At 40.1% G+C, this 24,595-nt stretch overlaps 1 long non-coding RNA gene across 1 annotated transcript in view; it reads left to right on the forward strand.

Annotated features, from left to right (window-relative positions):
• The first annotated feature begins 3,176 nt into the window (after positions 1–3,176).
• The window catches only part of LOC108447410, a 26,480-nt gene continuing 5,061 nt past the window's right edge, over positions 3,177–24,595 (forward strand). Inside the window, exon 1 of the long non-coding RNA XR_001862958.1 lies at positions 3,177–3,267. This is a non-coding gene — a long non-coding RNA (uncharacterized LOC108447410). The remainder of the gene's footprint in view (positions 3,268–24,595) is intronic.

Consider the following 24,595-nt stretch of genomic DNA (forward strand, 5'->3'; position numbering starts at 1 on the left):
TTCAAAGTTGTATGTTGCAGAAATGACCCAGGAAATATTTATGACTATTAAACAAACCTGCTTCTGCTAGAGAGACAGTTGTGGCTGAAAGGCTTCATCTAACTTAAAGGGTTAGTCTTTGAGAGTTTTATACCTTAATACTTTTTTCTTTCAAGAGAGAAAGAACAAAAGCCAAGAGCTGGTCAAAATCTTAATACCTCCTTATCCCTAAACATTTTGAAGTACCTTGAACACAAAATTTATTGCTGAAATTCAGTGCTGTATAGAACAAGAGGTTTACAGTGTAAGTGCTTCATATACATTAGTTCTTATTTTGTCTTTAAAATAAAACATGCCAGTAAAGTGTTGTGATAACAATACATGTGAGTATTGTAACTATGAGCATTAATGCTCTGAAATAGAAATTAATGCTTACCTTATTAACTGCTTCAGCTTACATTATGATTAGAAAAAGAAGCCATATATTCTTGCTAGAAATGAAAATAAATGTGATACACTTTGTGCAGGATCTAAATGGAAAAATAATTATCAGTTTTAGACAGTGAAGAGTACAGTTGTATATTTTTTTGTATACACACATAAAGAGAATACGCTATATCATGATAGGTGTTTTTTTCAGTGTGAATTTGGGACAGCCACATTATTAATGATTAAAATACAGTGGGTCATCTCTTGCTGGCATGAACAGTACCCTATAACTTTGCACTTTGTACATGAAATATGATGCATGTATTGTGCCAACAGAAAAAATATTTTCAAAGCAGTTCTATTAAAAAAATTGGAAAAAAAATTACTTTATTCTTGTAAACTCTGGTACTTTCCACTTGTATATCTATCCAAAGCCTTTGAGGGAGCCATAAAAAATAACTTTAAAATATTGTGAGTTTGAAATTTGATATTTCAAGAAGTTTTAAGAGCTAAATTAAATCACAAGGACGTCTTGGGAAAGAAAGGGTCTCTCCTTTCAGTTACCTTTACTACTTTACAAGGCTGGAAAAATTTCAGGCTCTAAGTTATGATTTTTATTAATACACAATTTCTCTGGTATAGATATATATATGTATATTGTCTGCCTTTGTCCTTAGAAGGAATTTGTGGAAGCAGAAAATCAAAGATTTTTGGAATTTCTTATTACCCTAAAATATTAAAATAAGTCCCAGAGAGCAGGATCAATGTTCAGAGGTCAAAGATCCTTGATAAAGGTATTTTATTTACACAGTTAGTTTCTCATGTGGCATTTACTGAATGTGCTATTTTGCCAGGTCACTCTACAAAGACGCTAGGTAAATTTATTGGATGGTGAGTGTAGGAATTTCTGCAGATGGAGGAAACATTTCTCCTGGCCGATTGATTTAAAAAGAAAATGGTTTGTCAGTGTGCAAATGCATTTGGAGGAAGAAGGGTAAAGGAATGAATTGGAGGTCAGTCAGGATAATCATAAGTGAATCACACAAATGTGTATGTGTGCTCAGGCTCTGTAGACCTGACTGAGTAATCGTTGTTCTCATGAATATTATGCTGAACTGGGATTTTCCTGAAGAATATTGGAAAACGTTGATTCAGTGAAGCCAAATATTTTTGTAGACACTTGCTTAGTTTCGCCTGGATTTGGCTGGGAATGTTTTCAGGTATTAGGAGAGAATTAGGGTGGCAGGGGCACACCAGCATTTTCACTGGAACAGTGCACTGGCTGAGGCACCTGGCATGGATGTGGGCAAGAGAGTGCAGAGTTACCCCATGGGCCCACCTGGCTGGAGGAGGTGAACCGCTTGCCTTTGCCTGGGGTAATGCCTTTCCCCACCCTGCTGTCACTGCACAAGGAGGCTGTGCTCACTGTGAGTTTTATAAATAGGACCACTTTTAACAGATTTACGTGGGGTGTTTGGATTTTTTGTTTGTTTGGTTGGTTGTTTTTGTAATCTGGAAAGATATTCTTGACTCAGAAATTTCAGAGAGAGAAAATTCAAGTTTTTTGCAAGCTATCCTTGAAACCCCATATTTGCCTCTAGTCCCATTGCATATTTAAGCTCCTTCACTTAAGAGAGTACTATTTGATAAGTAAACCTCTACCTATCTTCCTTTCAGTGTGTTGCTGCTTCCTTTTGATTCCTCCTTTTGTTTTCTTGTACTTCTGCATTCTGCCACAGATCCTCTGGACCTCCTTTTCCAATACACCTGATTTCCCTAAAACTCCTGATCCAAACACTCCTTAAAAGTCTTTCCTTCTTTTTTCTTTACCTCACTTGTAATTATTCCCTCACACAGCTTTTCTGCGTTGTACAGATGAGTTCCAGTTTTTGTAGCCAGTTCTTATTCCTCACATTTTTCTTTCAGAGGTGTTCTTTTAAGATATCCGTAAAGTTTTAAAGGTTTAAAGGCCAAACTTGAGAGGAAGATCTGGTAAGGGTGTAAGGGACTTTTCTATTCTTTCCTTTACCCCAATTTTTTCTTCTTAAAATATTTTTTCCATTTGCAGCTTCTCTCCATGAATAGCAGTCAGAAGCCCTGGGGCCTGTTCATCCAGTCACCCCTATTCTTAACACATTTAGGGTGAAATAGAACGCACTCCAGATACCATCAGCTCCTGCTGTTGGGTAAAAGTCTGACTAATGTTATTTTGATAAAAACCAAAATCCCTTCCCCCCAAGGGATTCTGCATTCATTTTATGCTTTTAAATTGAACAGAAAGGACCCATCATTTCTTTCAGCATCTCCTCCTTCTAGCTGGTCTTTGGAAGGCTGGGAAAGGTGGGGCGTACTGTTGCAGCACCCCTCTTTTTGCATTACCAATTCCCTGTGTCTCTCTTCCTCCCCAGGCGCAGAGAGGAACACAGGCAAACAGTCTATCTGCAAGCTGGTTACCACTGCGAGCAACTACAGCTTTTTGTTTAACTGTATAATTGCTCTCTCGGTGGGTTGTGGGTTTTCTTTTCCTCATCTCCATTTGTTTTTCTTAATAGCTAAGACCAGTACATTTAAATGGTCCTTTTCCTTTTTTTTTTTTTTTTTAATTTTTCTTTATTTTTAACAAGCATACTGGATGTAACAAGATATGCAGCTAAAAAAATTGATCATATTAAAACTAATTAAAAACTGAAAAGTTTCTGTGCATTCCAAGCACTGGGGGTGGGAGGGGGCGGGGAGGCCTTTGGTCTGAGCACTGGCGTTTCCTGAGCGCAAGCAAATGCCTGACACATGGACTTTGCCGAATTCCAACATGTAGCAAAACAGTGCCTGCATATTTGGCAGGAATCACCACCAGTTCAGGTCAGTGTCTGTTTCAGCAAAAGACGAAGCCCTGCATGTTAACAGAGGAAAATAATTCAGAGGAAAAGGGGAGGAACAACATGTGACATTTTGTAAGAGCAGCACTTGCGTTACCCAAGGCGCACCACTCTCTGTAAACACTTCCTCCGGTGCCAGTGCCTTAGGACGCATTTTTTTCGGATTGGGGTGGGGGAAGGCAGCAGGAGGGGTGAGGGGGAGGTCAGGGCTTTCAAGCTGTTGGGATATGAATGAGCTAGAGTTTTTTCCCCTTTTTTTTTAAAACTTCTTCTTTTTACATATTGAGCGTGATAAGTGTTTTAAGGAGACACCAGTGAATCTGTGGCTGAAAAGATGGGCAAGAAGTGCTCCAGGACACCAAACCCCAAACCAGTGGGAGTGTGGCGTGGAGAAGAGAAGAGGCAAGGCTGCAGGGAAGGGGGTGCAAGTGATGGGGCTCTGCAGTGCAATCTCACAACACCAGGTTTAGGGGAGGCCAGCTCCTGGGTGGGTGACCCTCTGAAGCCCCAGCACCTCACCTTGTTTCCACCTTGCTGCTCCATAAGCCTATGCCATGAATCTCAGTCACTGGCCCCCGATGTTGGGGTGGGACAACCCCTGTCCACTTAGGGGCATAGTCTGACTTCCCCAGTATGACTCCCCCAATTAATTTAGACACAAACTCGTCTTTTAACCCCTTTCCCAGTAAAAGCAAGAGCAGGTAATTAAGATTTAAAATACTGGGGCATTTTGGTCATTGTCTTCTTACTTCTTTCTTGAATTTCGGCACCTTAAGCTGCCTTTGTTGTTGAGGAACTTGCTATTTCTTCAGAGATGGGGCTGGATCACTTGTTATTGTAACACTTCTTGGTGATAAAGTTCAGTCTAAAAATTAAGCAGCTGCAATGTTGCAGCACAAATTAGTTTAATGTAAGCAGTCAGGAGCAGCTGTTTGGCTCGGGACTCCGCTCTGCCGGTGGGGGAAGGGCGCTGTGATGCTGACAGTGTTTTTTTCTCTACATAAACATTTTCGGCTGTTGCAGCTTTTGTGCCGATCATGTGACAGTGTCCCTAGGCAGATAATTTATTTCTGTAGCTTTCATGAGCAATCATTAACCTTCAGACACTGAGCTTGCTTTCTGCTTTGTGGCATTTGTTATTTTTTTTTTGTATCCTAACTAGTTTAATTCACAGAGTGTCAGGAGAAAATTACAACCAATTTATAATAGACTGTAATGCATAATACTTATGTTTCTATTAAAACAGACCTTGCTTACAAGACCATTCTTACGGCTTAGCTTGTGTTCATGGATCAGAATAATTATTTTCAGTGATGTAAGTGCAGCTGTCATCATGATACTCCCATAGTGTCTTATTCTGAATGCAAAGCCCTTCAGAGTCCTGATTTGGGACCACCCTTTTGAATTCCCCCTTTGCTGGAGACACTGCGAAGTTTATTGAGATGCAACAGGCTTGGGAGAAAGGGCATAGCATTTATTCTGGTGATTGCTATTCTCCCACCATGACTGGCTGCTGAACAGGTATTGACCGCCATAGAAAGTGGGGCTAGGGGAGAGGCAAGGCATTACTGATAACAATTACAGCTCGAATCTGTGCTAACTTAGTCTGGGGTTTCAGAGCAGACTCAGACGACAGGGCTGGATCACAAAGCAGTTGTGACTGTTAGAAAAAGACTTCATTTTCATTCCTGCCCATTTTGTTACAGTAAGGGAAACAATAAATTAGGTGACTTTGTCAAGGTCACTGAAGAAATAAATGTCAGGATAGGAATTTCCCTTTCCCTGATCCTTTTCCCCAAGTCCTGTGCGTTTGTCTAGGGAAGATGACAAAAGAGTGAAAAATACAGAGTCTTGGGCAAAAGAACTAAAAAGTAAGCAATAAAAAAAGTGGGAGGTGAGTGGGGGCGGGGAAGAGAAATCATAAAAAGAGCTGAAAGCCAGGGTGACTGCTGACTTACTGTGAATATCATTTTCCTTCAGATCTGAATGTGATTTTTGCTTTTGTTCACCACCTCCCTGCCTTATCTTAATTCCTTTTTCTAGCTGGTCATTCACTAGTACTGGCAAGTTCATCTTTTTTGTACCAGAGAGCAAGGTATTATGTCTGTATACACCTCTGAATAGGTGTAATCTAGATATGCGTATTCCTTAGTTTATTTTTTATAGCTTGTACCATAGTGGAATCAGACATTTGTGATAGAAGTGCTCCCCACATAATGTTGCAGATATGATGGACAAGACAGACACAGGGTGGAAGGGGACAGAGATGGAGCAATAAAAAGATATTTCCAATGCCCCAAGGAAAAAAAGGGACTTTATTGTAATCTGGTCAATAAAAGAGCAGTACCATCCAGATAGTTCAACTATTGCTTTATTTCCTTAGGACTCAAATGAAACTTTGTCCATCCTATGATTGCCCATTAATTTAAGAAAAAGGCATGTAACTGGAAGAAGACCAAAATATATGCTTAGTCTGAGATGTGACAGTAGTACATGCTGTATCATCTTGTAAAACATACAAATGGGTGGATGGATTTTTGCTGTCAATGTCGAGAAAAATATTGCTTCCTCATTAGTTAAAAATGATGTCTGAAATTGGTGCTTTACTGATGCTAGGTTTCTGTGTGGAAAGATGAATGAATGAGTAGCTCACTGTTTGAAACCTCCATCTTTCAAAATGTTTAATGAAAATGAAGGCACAACATATGGTAAATGTGGACTGAAATCAGGGATGAAAAAGCAGAAGCCTGGGATGCCCACTGAAGGGCAAACAGGACTATGGAGGTGCTTGGTGTTGTGTTACATAGAGAAGTGGGTTACATTTCTGGATGCATTACAGTGATTTAGGAGTTATCATTCCATTGACTTTTGACTAGAGTCAGGATGTAACCGCCTAAGTCAATTCTGAAAATGGGAATTAGATTTCTAAGTAATTTTAAGGTGCTTTTGAAATTTTTAGCTCTAATCCCAGGTTGATTAATTTGTAACAAGGTGATTCATTCGTATCTTTCTTGTCTTCAGAAGCCTGAATGACACATTAGAGATGCACTCTAAAAGCACAGGTAATAGTCAGAGTGCTACCTCAGCGACTTTAAAAGACAATTGATTAATTTGAATTCATGCTTTTATTCACACTTTTAGAGGATTCTGAAATTAGTAATAGCACTTTGGAGCTGCTTGGTTTGAACCGTCGCTTCCATGCCCTTGCCTTCATAAAGGTTTTCCTATTTTTTTCTTTCTTTTTCCTGAAAAGTGTCCCTATCCCTCCCCATTGCTAACAGCAGTGCAGCCCCTCTGGTCACATCAGAAGCAGGAGTTCTAAGATAGTAGCTGATTTGCTGCATGAAATGGCTGAGTAGGCTTAGACAAAACAGTGTCCCGGAACCTGCTGTGAACTTGTCTCTACTAGTTTGCACTGGGAACTACAGGTACTTTTGCTGGAGCTTTTGCTGGAGCCCTATAGTGAGCAATGTTGGGAGGAAGGGCTGGTCAGATAGTTAGTAAGACAAGACTTTCTTACAGTAAATTCAAGGCACCTAACCTGCTAGTTTGTCCAAAACATAAAATTAAATAAAATAAAATAAAATAAAATAAAATAAAATAAAATAAAATAAAATAAAATAAAACTGATCTCTTTGGTATTTCACCGGATTTTGTTAGAATCTTGCTAAGAACATACTGTAGTGTTTTATGAACTTAATTTTTTTTTTTTTGTTATTACTGTCTTAATCTACTGTTGAAAAGCTGAAACTATAGTAGTACTGGTATAGATTTGGTCAAGATATTATATAAATCTATATATACTGCTGCCTTATGTCAGCAACATTATTGCAAAGGTCAATTTGCATTGCTCCTGTAAGCCTCTGTGTTTTAGGGTGTAACTGATGAGACAAAATCCTTTCTGGAGTGAAAGGAAGACTGCCAAGCCTCTCTGTGGGACTTCTCGAAAACATTAGTGCTTACCAGAAGCAAATCTAAATATTTGGCTTGACTGTACTTTCAGAATCTAAGGATCTGATGATCACAACCACTTCACTTTCACCCCTGGTACAACTGCAACCAAACACACATCTCAAATTAATTTAGGAGGCAATGGCTGGTATTTACTGTTTGGAGTAAGGAAACATGGGTTTGCTTGCATGTCTTCAAGGAGAAAAGCAGAGTAGAGGGACTGAGTGCAATATAAGTTTGATTTACGGACTAATATCCCCAAATTTTGACTGTGGAAATTATTTTGTGGAATGATTTGTTTCATGCAGTTTCAAAATAATCTCCTGAGAGATAGGAGGTCGCCTAAGTTTTCTCTGCTGCAGGCTGGAGAGAATCATGGTCCCAGGGAGCCCTCCCGCATTTTCCAGTGTCAGCAGTCTCAACCACTACACATCTTTTGATGTAAGGATTCCGAAAAGTCCAAAGGAATACTGGGAACATCTGAGTACCAGGGAAAACATGCCTCTAAGAGTATACTCTAAAGCTCCCTACTCTCAGTCACACAAGAGTAAGAGAAAGGTAAAGCTTCATCACAGTCTGAGCTGCAGCATCTGGACTTTTTTTTCCTAGTCCCTTGTCTGGAAAAAGTGCTGGACATCATTTGGTCCTTGAGGAATGGAGCACTTTACATTGAGAGCAACCCTTGCAGGCACTTCTGGCTCACACTGTTGTTTAGGACATCAAGCACTAAGTTAATGAGTGACAGAGCTTTCCTTCTCTGTGGCCCAGAACTGTAGAGGGTATATCTAGAAGACCTAAATGCTACTGTGAATTTTACCACCATCAGTTCCCTGAACTTGCTTTTTTAAAAATAAACTGATAAAACATGAATGTATTATATAATACTTAAATATATTCTAAAACAGATCCCAGACTGTGCACCATGCTTTCAGGGGAGAATGATAAAGCAGATTGATTTGTGCAGTAATAGACAGAGCTAGGAAATGGTGACAAACACAGGGTGAGAATGTGTATGGAGGATCGTAAACCTGCTCTTTGAGCACTTGAACTGGTTAGTTTCTTTCCCTTGTATTTTTCATTGCTTAAAGAGGGAAAAAACAACAAACACCATCAAAAGGCAAAACCAGAAGACAAAGCCTAACTCAAAACCCTGCAGAGGAAATGAAACCACAAGAACATTTTTCACACTAGCTAGTTTTGAGGGTCTGCCATATACACAGCAAGCCCAAGAAATTCACAGGTGCACTGTATCATTCTCCAGAATGCATTGGGCTTTTTCTCTCTTGAAATACCCTTGTGTTTTAATGTAGTGTTAACCATTTCTTTATATTCACTTTGATTTTTTACCACCTGTAACCCACGCATTCATTTCACTGCCATGCAGCTGACTAGACCCAGAGGCTTCTTTTGTCCCAGAATGTGTATAATGTAGGCAAAGTTGAGCAGAATGAATTTATTTTCACAAGAACAAGGGACAGTCCTTATTTTCACAAGGACTTGTAATTTACAAATCAGTGTTTCATTTGTATGAACTGCAAAACATAAAAGAAGGGAGGAGTTAGCCAGAAACAGGAAGCAAGGATCTAGAAAAGTATTTTGACAGTTATCCCCCCCTGAAAGTTAGCAACACAGAAAAAACAATGGCTTGCTAACCAGGAGCATTGCAGAAGGCTCTGGGGAGACCTCACTGCGGCCTTCCAGTACTTAAAGGTGGCTTGTAAAATAGAGGGAGAATGACTTTTTACAGAGGCAGGTAGAGACAGGAAAAGGGGGAACAGATTAAAACTAAAAGAGGAGAAATTCAGATTAGTTTTTAGGAAGAAATTCTTCACTCAGAGGATAGGGAGGTACTGGAACAGGTTGCCCAGGGAAGCAGTGGGTGCCCCATCCCTTCAAGTGTTCAAGGCCAGGTTGGATGGGGCTGTGAACAACCTGGTCGAGTGGAAGGTGTCCCTGCCCATGGCAGGGGATTGGAACTAGATGGTCTTTAAGGTTCCTTCCTACCCAAACCATTCTATGATTCTATGATTGGATCTTCTGCATAAATTTTAGTTTCTCTTTAGGGTACCTGGCCACAGGTTTAGGAGTCTGGCTACAGGCATGAATATTTTGTCCTATTTTTTAATTTTTCCTCTGGAGAATGGTTGTCAGCTTGAAAGAAGGTGACGTGGCAAGACCAATATCCTTTTATGGAGAATGTGTTTCAAAGACAAGGATAAATCTCTCAGAGAAACAGCAGGAAACATAATTTCATTAGCTCAATTTAAAGTTAACATTAAGCTTCTGAAATGTGTTTATTCATTTGTTTGCTGGCAGTTTGTTTGCACATTCTCCCTGCTTAACAGTGGCTGGAAAACTTGTATGTTTATTCATGTGTTGTCCTCACTGTTTCCTGAGGTAAAAGAAAAATATTTTTCAATAAAGCTTTCATTTTCTTTCCACGTGATTGAATGTTAAAGGAGTTAGATACCTGAGAATGGGTGAAAATAAAGAGGGGCAACATGCATAGTATGAGTTAACAATTTTATTTAAGTGCCTACACAGTTTTCTCTTGCTTCACTGTCTACTTCACATCATCATTGATAATATTTAATTGGCTCTTCTACAAATGCCTTCTCCCAGAGAGAGTGAAATATCCAAAATATAGATAAATGGAGAAAAATCCTCAAAATTTCCCAATTAGGGAAAGTTTCATAGGGAGGTATAAATAAAGCATAATTGAGACTTAAGTGGTACATACCCTGTTGTGACCTTTTGCAGAGAACACATTCACCCCTAGCTAACTATTTGAGCAAAGATATGCCTGGTACTGGTCGTGTAGTAAATAAAAGACATTCCTTCCCTTTAAATGTGAACTACTATGTGATTTGCAGCTCTAGCATGTCAGTTCAGTTTTCTTGGAGGGGAAGAATCTGGTGTCTGTAAGCTGCTTTTTAAGTGCTTAAGTGGATTTGAGAAGCGGGCAGCCATGTACTTGGGGAAAAAAAAGGTATCCCTGAAGAAAAAAATTGATTTTCAGATTTCCCATTCAGAATTTAAAGGCAATTCTCTTCATGTGCTCAGTATGTAGTAAAAATAGGACCTATTACAGCCAGTTGCTACTCTTGAGTTTACATCCAGTTTCTTCTCCGGACCTCAGATTTAGCCCAGTATCTGCCTTGGTAAAGAAATATGTATGTGAAATGAAATGATGGAACTTGATGTAATACAGAAATAGTCCAACCAAGTACAACTAGAAATAAGGGGATGAAAGTGAACAAAGAAAAATCCATGCTGATAATGAGGAAAAATTTCATAGCAGTGAGGTCTGTTAGTCTGCTGAATGGTCTCCCAAGGGAACAAGTTGAACCCTCATTGCTTTAGTTATTTTTAAAATGAACAAAACAGTCAAAATCCTTGCAAGGAGACACTCTTAATTAACAAGAAGACAGGAAAAATGACCTAATGGGTCTTTTTTTCCATCTCCACTGTTCATGACTATTATTGTAGGCAAAACCAGGTTTGGCAATAAAATTATGGATTTCCAATTTTCACTGCAATTTTGCAGCAGTCTTATTCCATAATAATAGCGGTACTTTCCCACTTTTCATTTCTCTCTATAAACTTTTGTGTCACTTTTCCTTCAAAGAGGGCTATTTTGTGGCCCTCTGACTAAAAACAGCTGTCAGGTAGCCTAATTTACTTTAAATAATACTGCTTGTAAGTATAAGATAAATATTTGGACCTTGTGCCTCCTAATTTTCATCAAGAACTCTTCAGTCAGACCTAAAGTCCAGGGTAGCAGTACTGGGAAAAATGTCACTGCCTGTATCTATGGGTCACCCTATGAAATAAGGGGCTGCATATACAGCCAGGTGTTGGGCTTTTGTTGATTTCCACAAACATAAATTATGAAGGCATGATATGCAGCACATATCTGTGATCAGTAGTTAGGGCTCCTTATGTGATTTCAGCACTTTTCTTCTTTCCATCGAAACCGGTCTTTGACCTGGAGTGTTTTCACACTAGCAAGAGGTCCAGGCAAAGGTGATTCCTGCTCCTCTGTCCAGGCATCTCCAGTACCCATCAACGCCCTTGTTCCCAGAAACTCCACATAGTCTTGTATGGTGAACTGGCTCAAACAACTGGCAACTCAGCAAAAATAACAGGTAAGAAATAGTGCAAGGAGAGTAGCAATTGCACATGGTCCTCTACGGGCTTGCTTCTCAGCAGCTGTTTTTTTTTTTCAGATGATAGTGACACAAATTTCAGTGGTTAATACTGATGTCAAAACTGAAGTAAGGCCATAATGAGTCAGGTCCTGCTTCTTTGAAATGCTGTGCAAATATCTGCCTGTTGCTCTTCCCAGCAGCCAGCAAGCTCTGCAACCTTATTGCTGCTTTATCAGAAGACAGATTGATGGAAAGTGAAATGCAGGAAGATCTGATTGTTATGTTGCAGTCATACAGCAAGGATGGGCAAAGGGCATCAAAGTCCATATTTCATAATCAGCCCCAGGTAAACCTGTGAGTAGTATGACCAAGATGACCAGAGTATAAAATAGAGAGAGACATGGTGCTAATGTATATTTATTAGTGATTTACTGAGATGAACGTTCATCCCAAGAGTTAATCCAGGAATATCCAAACCACTGTAATTATCCCTGCACAAAGGCTCTCTATTATTTGCCTGTTAAGTAACAAAGCCTTTTCATTACCTGGCACTGACATAACTTTAGCTGCAGTGGTAGGTAGGCAGTGAACTAGCTTCCCCTGTTTGTGGGGGATGGGATGTCATCGGATGAAGCCCTCCCCCGTCCCTGCGAGCTCTAGCAGGATACAAACGGGATGGCCAAACTCTTCTTTGAATAAAAATGGCTATCATTGCTAGTATGCCAAGTTTTGTGTACCACAAACAGCTGAAATCTTATGAACTGTACAAAAAGAACAAAGGAGCAAATTCCTGTCACACACAAAAATGAAAATGTAGAAGCACTGCCCACAGGAAAGTAACTGTATTAAAATTGGGAAAGGATCCAAAATCTGTAGTAGCTCTCTAATCTGCAACACAAGAGCAAGGATTTTCATTATGTTTTGCATTCCACATGCGCCTTTGCTTAGGAGCTCTTATGCAATTGTTGATGCAGTAAAACCATTGTGTTCATAATGATTTCAAAGATGTGGATGCTTCCAGGGTTTGACCTATTTTACCACTCATGCATTATACACTGGGTAAAACTACTCTCATAAGGCAGAGTCATTAGTACTTAAAATGTATCTGTCTACTGCTGTCCCTTTTCTCTGCAAGGCTGCTGATTTTTTTACAATTCTAAATCAATTATTCTTTATTAAATAATTTATGTTTACATGCATCAATGGAAACTGCCCGTGCACATTTTAAGGCAGAGCTCAGTGTATAAAAATAAATTAAGGCAGAAATCAGTGTATAAACTGTTACTAGCCCATAGCAAATACTTCTGTTAGGGGTTCTTTAACCAAAGTCTAAATAGTCCTTTTCAATTTGCGGTGTTTTTTACTTTGGAGATAAAAACCCACATACCTGTGGTCATTAGTTCCAGACCAACAGTACAACTCAGGTTTTTGCAGGCTCAGATTGAGCAAAATTCCTAATCCCATGCTTTGCTTTCAGTGGGATGAAGTCTTCCCTAGTTAAGCATGTTTGAGACCTATTAATGTCCACAGGTCTCAAACTTTGCTCTGCAAAGTGAGGTGCAAACAACTTCTTGAACATCAGTTTAATGCTTCAGGATTTTTCCATGTGCCAGACTGCAGAATTTGTGTGCTGTAATCATCATTGCAAGGACAAACCTTCCTGTTTCTTTTTGAAAAAAGAATTAATATCTGATCACCAAGCAGAGGAGTTCATGGCTTATTTTCTTTTGATCCCCTGAGCCATCCTGTCTGGTACTGCCAGCATGCTTGAACTATGAAGACAGCACTGATTTCTCCAGTCTCTATCATGGATTGCCACAGTAAGAACAGGCCCGGGACAAATGTATTCTCCCACTGCTGAAGTGCTACCACAGGTAAGGCATACAGCTTGTATGGGAGATGATCTCCAGAGGTCCCTTCCAACCCTAACAATTCTGTGATTCTGTGAGATGATGGCTAGGCTCAGACCAAACTTTTGTTTGCAGCGGTGGGGGAAGCTGGTGGATACCACCCTTCCCCCCTCCCTCCTCCACAGGGATCTTGTTTTCTGTGGGTCAGTCTTCCCCTTTCTCCACAAAAACTGGATTAATCTCTCTGAAGCAGCTGCACAACAAAAGCTTAAATGTCTGCCCAGAAAATCTTTCCACTGTACCAGCTGCACTAGTGATACTAGGGCAGAGATCTTCCCTTTACCTGCTGGGCAGAGAGAGGCTCGTCACCATCATGTCACTCCTTTTGACTTGTCTGACATTTTTGAAACCATTGTGAGGGAGATGCCAATGCACTGCTGAAGATGACCCATCTGCTGGTTACTTTGGCACTAGCACAGAGACCAGAGCTGCTCCCAGGGGTGAATTCAGGGCAGGACCAAGGGTTTTCCCACTTCCCAATTGTAGTTTTACACCTCGGCTCTGGGCTGAGGTGGATGTTGTTTCTCTGAATCTGGGTTCATGAGTGCTTTGGGGCTGAAGTGTGGTCTCTAATGAGAAGTTAAATGAAACCTTTGCTGTTTCTGTGACCTCCAAAAATAGGAGCAAAGTGAAAACAGAGGCAAGAGTCAATCAGCCAGTGATTACATTAAAGAAAATGGTTCTCTGCGGAAAGCATGAAAGAGAAAACAGACTGGGTGCTGGGATTGAAGTAAGGAAAACAAGACTTGTGGGGTTTTGAGGTCTTTTACTTTACTTTTAATCCTTTCATAGTGTATTTTAAATTCATAAATAATGGAATAAAAAAGACACCAACAAAACTCAGCTAAATGATCTTGAGCCCTCAAGCCTCAATCAAAAAATAAACACTATAATGCTTTTAAAAGGAATTAGTAATGCACAATTATAGTATTCCATGTTTAAAAATAAAGCTGTTGAATAAATGAACAATACCATGGCTGAAAAGTATTTCAGCTGAAGAGTGAAATCCCTGCAGAGAGTGATCTGTGAGATTCTGCAGGAAATCTGCATTACAATACACCATTTCCATTTCCAGGGAGGGACTCACAGAAGGACACATGGAGGAGAAAAAAGAAATGAAAAAGCCCCAGTCCTTTATGCCTAGGTTGTAGGGGGCCTTGGCCCATCATTCTCATGCTAAACAGTTACTTCTTCTACAGGTACCCAACTTAAATGGGAATATTTTTTGAAAGAATAGTGAATGTGAAAAAGGCTAACAGAATTGGTTCTTAGGTTAAAGAAAGCTGTCTCCATAGCTCACTTAGATACAGCAGACATGAGTTTACTTCTCTGTCTTCCTGAAAATTAAGTAAGGAGTGTGTCTGAAGCACTGGGCTACTCTGCTGCTCTTTGTCTTCTGCCCCCCATTCCAACTAGTCCATCTCTTGTTACTAATTAAATATCTTTGCAGTGGAGGAAAGGTTTCAAGCTAGATCATTAGCCCACTAGTCAACCAGCTTATGAGGAATGTGAGATGCCAGGGTCCTAAGGCTGTTCCAGGGACAATCACAATCTGGTGTTGCTCTTCTCCAGTACAGGGGACTACCAATAGTGTCCTTTAGGCTTGGGTCTTCTGTCTCATTTAGCAGCTTGGGAAATGGCCGTGCAGGGACTTGGATACACAAAGTATTATGTCCTGGCTGACTGCCCCATCTGAGGGCTAGGGTGCAATGGGCTAGCCTCACTTGTGTGTGGAAAAATTTACACAAGGCTAGTTTCCTTTTGCTGTAGAGTGGGAAAATTTGTGAAATCTTGGTTAAATTTGTGGGGTAGGAAAAAGGGAAAGCCAGCAAGTGGAAGAAAAAAGAAATAAAATTCCTGGCTTCTAGTCCCCGGGTTACTAAGGCAGCCATAGTAGAGTGTGACTGGGTCACTGGCATTAGCATGTTCACATGGTTACTTTGGTGGAGAGCAGCAGTAAACACACAGTGCTGTCTGCACCATGCCTAGCAGGCAGAGAAAGCGTTTTGGCAGATGGAAAGAATGGCCCCATCAGCTGCCTAAATCTGTTTGTTGCAGTCTGTACTATAACTAATACAATGGGCTGCTATCCTCTTTGTGGCAGATGAAGACAGTCTTGAAGACAAGTAGATGCCATGTGTCTGTCTCCTTAGCATTTCATTACACACAGAGTGTCTTCTGCTTGGGCATATATTGAAAGGAAGAGAAACCAAAAAGCAATCAGCATCTGATTATTTCTGCTAATCAGAAGTTTGTGGTGATTCCAAAGAGACCCAAAATTTGCCCTTGACCTCTACTCCTGGAAAGCATTGACTGTCATCTTTTGCTTATAATTTATTGTGGCTCTGCATTATACTAAAATATAATCTAATTAGGGATAGAATAATTTGAAATTTCTGCATTTGTACAGACACAAATACCTGCCTTCATACATAGATTTAGCCACATTTAATGTATGTGCATTATGTCTATGGATTTGTGTATTTATGTTTACGTGAGTGTGTGTATGAAGGCAAACATTTCAAATACGTGTGTATGTGAGGAGGCAGTTTTAAAAGCATACCTTACATGGTATAAAATATACTGCTACATAAATCACAGGAAGAATTCCATCTCTAAATTAAAGTACACTCCAGAAAGAGCAATTATTGCTTCTAAAATGTTTCTGTTAAATTCATGAGACACCATACAATTTTATTCATGTTATCATCTATGGTTGCCTGAAAGTGTAAAAAAAAAACCTTAGCCACTAGCAGGAAAATGTGCAAAATACTGTCAAAGGAGTGGCAAAGGTCGTTTCTATTGCCTGCCTTTTTATGTGTTCCATTTTTGTCTTTTTTTTTTCTCATTGCAGTTTGTTTGTGTACATTGCAAAACTTTAATGGAAGAAAATATGAGGGGGCAAAATAAATATAAAGAAACAGACTGCTGTTCAACAGTGCTGAGCTGGTATTTCCATGAATGATGTTAGACTCGTGTTTAGAATAGAAATTCGGAAAGTCGACAAACAGAAGGTTGCAGCAATGCTTTTCTCCTTTTCTCCTTTTCTCCTTTTCTCCTTTTCTCCTTTTCTCCTTTTCCCTATCTTTTACAATTGACACATTTTAAAATTAACATGTATTTCTGTGTAGTTTGATAAATGTGTTATCATTAAACACAGCAGTACTGATTCTGTGAAGCACAGAAAGAAGAGGCCATGGAACAGCTGGACCATTTTCTTTGGTTCTGTAGATGGCCCATTGCTCTGTGCATGGGATTTTGTCTGTGCAGGTTCTAATTCCAAACTCACTTGCTTAACCCCTGCAGCAATAGTGGCTGATTAGGGTTTAACACAGCAATAACAACATTTCCATATGCAGGTGCCTGACATCAGGCATGAAAGCTTCATTTCAGATCCCTAAGAAAAGGGACCATTTTCCAGAGATGGCAGCAAGCATTTGCAGTTTTTGTTGAATTCAGTTGTATCAGGATGTCCTTCATCTCTCTGAGAAGGAGAAGCCCTTAACTCTGGGTAATCAGTTGAAATAATATCTTGATCCTCTCAGCAAAGTGTCTTAAATTCAGACGAGCTTTTCTTGTTCAGAATCAGGAATAGCAAAGTGTATAAATAAATGCTGAGGTAAAAGGCAAGACTGAATATAATCAGATACTTAAGTGCTTTGCAGTATAAGGGCACATCTTAAGTATTTGCTTGAGTCAGTCCCTAATTGTCTGTTATGCCTGCCTTAAAATGAGATTTACAAGTGTTCTGGCAAGGTTTAAACACGGTGTAGTTTCATTTCTATAACTACTTCTTTACTTTTTTTGCTAAAAATTTGCTTTCTCCCTTCTTACTGTAACACTCCTTCAAGCGCTAAAGAAAACTCCGTGTGAAGTATGAGCACAGTCCTTGAATCAACAATTTATTCTTTGAGATAAGGAAAAACATTATAATTAAAATGTGATGGATAAGCTGACCTCTGTAAAAAACCTAAACTGTTCCTGTTTCCACTTAACAATAGGTGATGGTGCAGGTTTTTCACCCCTCACAAGAGTCTGCATAGTTGCAAACCTACAAAAGTGAAAAATGGTGTAGAAACAGTGATATTACAGAGAGAGGCTGCACCTCCTGTGCAGATGCAGAAATGACACCAACCAGAGTTTGTGTGAAAACCAGGCAAGTGTTTCTCCAGAGGTCACTGCAGAAGTGGGGTGAAATGGTAGCTGAAACAAGGGTGTTACTGGACAGTGCTTGAGTGCCAGGCAGTCTCAGCTGTACCACCAGGACCACAGCACAGAGAGGTAACAAGGTGTTGTATGCAAATATTTCCGTCAAGAAGGTAGAAATTCCTGAAATCTCCATATGTTGAATAATCTTAGGAAAATTCCAGCATAATTTGTCACATCAGAAACTTTAAACTTACAGAGTTTTTAGATGTTTAGACTAACTGGACACTAGGACCTCTAGGCCCCTTTTACAGCCAAGAACAAAACACTGACACTCCAAGCCAGTAATATAAATTGCTTGTCTAGTAACAACAGTGTATTTCAAGCATTTTCGTATTTATTTCACTTACAGAGAAGCTTAGATCTGGGCAGAGAACCTATTCCCAGCCCTTTGAAACTATTTATGGTTGCAATTGTTTTTCCTGTTGGAACAAACCCAACATACTTTTAATTTTTTTCATGGAGAGAAAGCACATCACTGAACTGTTAAGAGCCTGCTCATAGTGAGTTAAATCAGGTACCCTACAGAACTCAGTATGGATTATTTGGGCTGGAATTTGTGTGTTTGAGTTCTGGACAATCCATGTATGAACTTGTGGAACTGATGTATTCTGTCTCCAGTGTTTTTATGATTAAAAAGAGAGGGAGAAAATTATACCTCTGAAAATCACTGTTTGCAAATAATGTCCCAAAATGAGTTGAATCCCTGTAGTGGAGACTACCACATACCACTCAAACTGTTTTGTCTACCCAAATTTCTGGCTTAACTGCCCACCTGCCTAGCCAGCAAATGTGACAGGCACATTTCATCACTGATGTAGAATTAAGGTATCAGAAACTCCACATTTGATTTTACCTGGTCCTGGACTGAGCGCAACTCTGATTTCTGACATGAACAAAGTCCCAGATTCCTTAAATTAACATTGGCTTCTGACTCAGACACTCCTACCTTCTCCCTGACCTGCAAACACTGGCCTAGGCCAGCCAACTCCCCTTCCTACCAATATACCTATAAGCATACATCTAAAAAAAAAAAAAAAAAAATTTCTCTGTTTGCCCCCCAGTAAAATAGTTTTGTCAGTCTGCATTTCTCAGGCCTTTATGAAAGGGACTTTCTTTTAACTGTGACTTGTGCAAGCAACTACATGCATAATTTCTGTTCAATGAACGGTAAAAACAATGCTAAAATTAAAACATTCTTTTTGTCAGCATATGTAGCTGGAATGCTGAAGGCTGTTCTGGTAGGGAGAGATCTTGCACACATTTATTTATCTGGTTAAACTTTGTGGCTCATTTTTAAAGCCAGCAACTTCTCAACCCCAAGCAGCAGAGCACAAGTAAAGGCAGATGGTCGAATGAAGCAGAAAGACTGACTATAAAAAGCTCAGCCTTCCAATAATGTTGCTGCCTCCCAGTTTTTTTATACAAATCTCTCCATTTTGCCTTCCAGAGCCTCACAATTAAAATTCTATTCTGCCTGTCTAATCAAGACAGCAAATCTATTGAATTGCATAATGCTGGGGATAATCAAGGAAGGATGTGACATGAATCCATTTTTCTTTACAGGTAGAAAATGAAATATTTTCTCTCTTCCCCTGAAAACAGATGGGTGGCTGAGGAATTTTTATTTGGCCTATCTTCTCCCTCTTGTTCCTTTCTACCTTTGGCACCAGCCATTCACTGCTGAGTAGATCTGCTCATCAGGGACCACCGGCATGGGGGCAAAGAGGTTTAAGTGGTGACAGTGCCTTAGTGGTGTGGGACAGGCACTGCATGTGGCTCTAGATGCAAGTGGATTTAAGTGGCAGTGTTAATCTCCTCGCTGCCCACCCCTTTACTTTAAGGTTATTTTTCCAGTAGCCAGGAGAACTGAATAAAACGTGTATTTGCTCCCTAGTTGCTGTAGCTAAACCCTGTTTATTTATGTACTCTGAAATCCCTCTTGCACCTCCTGTAATTAATGTTTACATCCTTTAGGGCTGGTCTGGGCTCTTGAGAAGAAAACAGGGGCTTGCAGGATTTGATCCTGCAGTCTGTGGGTTCTCACACTTGGTTAAGTGACCAAATGTAACTCTGGAGCGAGGGCACGTCACTCCCTCTCAGCTGTTTGAAGAGGAGCTGTGTGAGCTGTGCAGTGACTGAAATTAGCACGTAGCTTCCTATCCACCCGTAAATCCCTGAGCATCACGGTGAACAGGCAGACTACTTTTGGTGTAAAGTCAGAGAGGGAATCAACCCAACTGAGCTGAATTGGTTTGTAACCCAATCACACTTAATTTGGTTACAGGAAAAACAAGACCCATGGAGTTTCAACCTTGTTCCTGTGCAACATCAGGAATCTGATTTGTGCCGATCTCATAATCAGGCGCAGACAACAAGGAAAACAAGTCCTTGCAGTGGTTTCTTTACCGAGTCTAACAAACCACATCTGATAAGCTATATAATTTGCTACAGCAATTTGTGCCAAAAATAAAAGGCACAGTCCTACAGTGCAGCACGTTTCTGAGAAAAACAGAACCCCACCTCTTGCCTTTGCAGCATCTTTCTCTATCTTTTGCTCTCTCAGTGAGCCTGAGCAGATGCCGTCCATCCTGAATGACTGTCTCTGTGCTGCTGTGGAGTACTTTGCTTGCCCTGGTCCCCAAACTGATTTTGTCTCCTTTCTTCTCTGCAGGATGATCCAAGGTGATAGCACTAGTAGGATTAGGAAATGTTGACAGTACCTTGATGACTTGAACAGAGAAGGTTTTTTTTTCTTGACTGAGTGTCCCTGACTATAGGGAAGGAAGCTGAAGATCTAAATCATCAAGTAATAAACTACACAACTTTTTCTAAAAGAACCCAGGCTTTTTTTGTTGTTGTTGATTTGACAGTTATTCTAATCTTGCAAGAAATGTGTCTCTTTTTAGTTCAGTGACCAGAAAAGGGACTGGTTCTTCATGTATATTTTACATATCAGGCCCCTAATGGAGAAAAAATTCCTATTTTTTTGGGGGGTTTGCTGTTTCTTTGGCCTGTTGCTTGCAGAGAGAGAGAGGGAAAGAAAAAAAAGCAAACAATACAAAGTTCTGAAGAATGCAAGCTGTCAGCTATGCTGTGAAATAACTTGGAGGTTAAATGTGAATCACTGCAGTATGTTTTCTAATTTGGATTTTGCCAAGGTTACCTTAAAAACCTTAATGCTTTTTGCAGTGTTTACAGCAAAAACTGCAGATGTGCTTCTTGGTTATTAAAGGGAAAGCATATGAGAGGGAGGTGGACTAAGAGGAAAGGAGAATGAAAGGTCAATGATTTTAATTCTACCTTGCTGAATTCAAAGTTTGAAGGGATATACTTGCTTGAAAGGTCATGCTATGGAAGGTAAGCACCCTGAAAGTAGTGTGTTTGGGGTTGTACAGTGGAAATAAACAACAAGGTAACTTGCCGGGATGTTTGCGTGTCAAAGGTGACAAAAAAGCTGCCTTTCTTTTCAAAGCCTCTCAGCCCTCTGCAAACTCACTGGGATCAGGACTGGAGTTTAAAGGCAACACACTGGTGTTTGCTTTAACTCCTTAGACTCGATCCAGAAGCCAGAAAGATTTCACTCCTTAACTGAAAGCAACTAAAGGAGAAAGCAGCAGGCTTCGTATCAGAGCAGTACTTGAAACTTTCAATGTTTGTGAGTTCAGTGAGTTCACACTATGTTCCCTTAAATATGAAAATTCTAGAAAAACAAATGCTGGGCACGAAGATCTGAAATGCTGACTTCAATCAGGAAAATCCTTCTGATGATAATTTTGAGGCTAAATATATCATACTTTGGTTCTTTGCTTGCCCATAACCTGGCAAAACAGATTCCAAACTTATGACTATTGCCTCTGAGCACTACTACAACACAACAGTGGATACTGATAATGTTATTTATTCTTCAGTTAAAGTTACCTGGAAGAAGTGAGATCCTTCAAGTCAAGTATCAAGAAAGTTTTCCTTTAACAACCACCCCTCCTCTCTGCCCCCCGGCCAATTCTTGCATGGTTCATTAATATATTTTAACTATATAGCAGTACTGGAAGGAAGGAAAGTTCTTACAGGCAAGGACGATGGAGGCGTACAGCAGAATAAGTGACTTATACAAGGTCATTCAGGAAACCTGATGCTGTGCCAAGAACAGAGTGTAAGTTCCTTGAGTTCTAGTTAAGCTCTTTGTCCATTTACCCATCCTCCTGCCTGCTTGCCTAAGCCAAATAAACAGTGACAGCCACACACACACACACACACACGTGCACCTACGTACATGTGCACACATTACAAGACAGTATTCCTGCAAACAAGCTCGAATGTTTGGAAGCAGCAGGCAGAGCGTGCTTGTGCACCTTTAGTTTAAGCAGCCCTGTCTGTACCCATTCTAATGCATGGTGCTTAAACAAACTCAACAGTTTAAAATTGCAGCCCTTTGAGCATATGGACAATGCAATCTTCGAAAGGATTTTCATCTGGCAACATCTTGTGGAATACGGTTCATCCCAGAAATAAAGCGCACGGGGTTTTAAGTTCCTTCCCCCAAGTGCATGGGAAACAAGGGCTTTTGAAGGAATCATCACCAGAGTATTTTAACCTGAGAAACAGCTGATTTAGCCCTTGCCTCATTGTCAGAAATCTTTACTTGAGGCTGAAAAGTACCACGAGCATTGTTAGCCTGAACCATTATAGTCTGGCAGGCACAAGCAATGGTAAACAGGATTGTATAATGGTGTCAGCAGCTTTAGGAGTTAGCTGGTGCTACTCAGTCTATATTTAATCCTGCAGTGAGTCTGACTCTCTGATTAGGCTCTACTTCTGCATCCCAGAAAACAGCTGAAATATTGTCTCCTGCCTTAAATGAGAGGAGGATCAGGCTTTAAAGAAAGGGGCTCTTATTTTTTGCAAAGCTGTACTCAATGAGCATGTTTTGGAAATACATCAGCATGACCTTTCAGCAATGTGCCAAAAAATGGGAAAAAAAGGGAAAGACTTTGGGAACTGCCAACCAGGAAACATTGTTTTGTTTGTTTAAAAAAGAAAACCAGAAACCCGTCCAAGAATTTTTGTGTAAGTTAGAGGCTAAGTCACTCTCCTTTATAATCACTCATCTTTTTCTGGATACTGTATTTTCAGTGAGGGTAGATAAAATCTGGCAACATGCTCATTGGCTCTGTGTTTGGATTCAGTCCCCTTGACACTCATCTGCCTCCATAAACTTTCATCTCCTAAACTCAAAGCAAGTTCACCCAGGAAAGGAAAAAGAGGGAAGGGGGCTGGGGCGAGGGCTGGCGAACGGCACAATAAAAATCCGAATCGCAGCTTTTGCCATTTCTCAATGAAGAAAACATTAGCAATGGCCAAGAAGTGCAATAAAATGCCATAAATCACCCAGCTTTTATTTCCTGTATGGGAGCTCTACATAAAGATGAATTTCTGGCAATTTCTAGATACACACAGGTTTTGCAAGTGTGATTATTTCATCAGGTTGTGTTGCACTGAGTAATTCCATAACATGCTCAGAGAGTGAACTGAAGAGAGACTGAAAGGTGAAAAATTACATACACTACTTCTTCCCCCTGCTCCCTTCCCCCTGTGCTGGCTGTTTTGCAGCATAAGCCTTCCATGCATCATCAGCTCTCTACAAGCAATGGAAACCCCCTCCCTAGAAGTCAGAGGCCTTGCGCAAAGCCATAGGATTTGGCTATCCCAAATGCACTCTGGTGCATTTCTTATTCTCCTCCTCCCCGCTGTTTACATTCCAGCTCATTTCTCATTTTCCATGGGAAAGAAGGAGATACTAGCAGGTATAACAAGGGGCCCTTTAAATGTTTCCTGATTCCTGCTTGCTAATGGGACCCTGAAACTGTGTTTTACAAAGGTTCTCACATAATGTACTTTTGATAGCAGCATAACTTTTATTGAAGTTTTGTTAAAGTGGGGAAAAAAGTTAAAAATAAATTACAAATTCTTTTAATGCTAATTGCTAATGTAAAGTGGAATAATTGCCACTTTGTTAAATATAAGCAAGTGTGACACACCCAGTCTTCCAGTTTTACTTGAAGCTTGGTAATTTTTCTTAGTTGACTGTTCAAAGGGATACTGTCACTTGGTTTAGACCCCAATTTAATTCACTTTAAGGCTTATTTTAATTTCATAGGTAATTAGAGATACTTTTCTTCATGTTAAACATACCTGATCTCACAGAATGATAAAAAAATCCCCAAACAGCCAATGTTTAAATGGGACATATTAAAACACCTCCCCACATTTTATGCCCCTTCTAGCTTCACCAGTTAGCTAGGAAGCACTGAACCAAATTCTGCCTCAGTGACACATATGCAGCTAGCCTCGCCCTGACTTTAATGAGTTTTGTGCCTACATCTAAGGGCAGAATTTGACCCATTTTTTCCCAGGGTGGTAAGGGGCTCAGATGCATCTTCCTTCTCCTATTTTGCTTTGCTGATGGATGAGTGCGGTGCACCAGCACAAACAATCGTGGTATAGATCCTAAACATAAATGCGATGTTAATTTCAAGGTCTATTAGCAACACCACGAAAAAAATAAATGTTTGACAGGACAAAATCTGCAGGGGAAAAGAAAACATTATTCTCAAGCTTCAGGGAGGTTATTATTACAAACAATGGAGAATCGATAAATTATATTTAACACTATTAAAGGCAGTTGACAGTGTTCCTTTGAGTGAGCACATCGAGGTCCTGAACATCGTGTGACTGCTGCCCGAGTGCCCAGAGCTTGCTAACTCACCATCGGGTCACGTTGGGAACACTCTGCACAGCATTTGTGGAAGAGCTGCTGGAAGTGCACTGTGCTGAGCACACACACACACACAGACACACACACAGACACACACACACACACACACACACATACACATCAATAAACTGAAACACAGTCTCTTTTTTTCCCCCTGAGCTTGTTATGCTTAATTTCTGAGTTGGTGAAGTGGGCTGGTGCGCACTCTCAGGGTTGTTTTTTGTTTCATTTGAAAGCAAGTGGAAAGGCAAAAGCAAACAGGGTTTTGGCTACGAAAGGATGACCTTCCTTGTAAAGAATTTAAGTCTTTTTAACTTC

The sequence above is a fragment of the Corvus brachyrhynchos genome, unplaced genomic scaffold, assembly GCF_000691975.1.
Source record: "Corvus brachyrhynchos isolate BGI_N302 unplaced genomic scaffold, ASM69197v1 scaffold6, whole genome shotgun sequence".
Classification (NCBI taxonomy): domain Eukaryota; kingdom Metazoa; phylum Chordata; class Aves; order Passeriformes; family Corvidae; genus Corvus; species Corvus brachyrhynchos.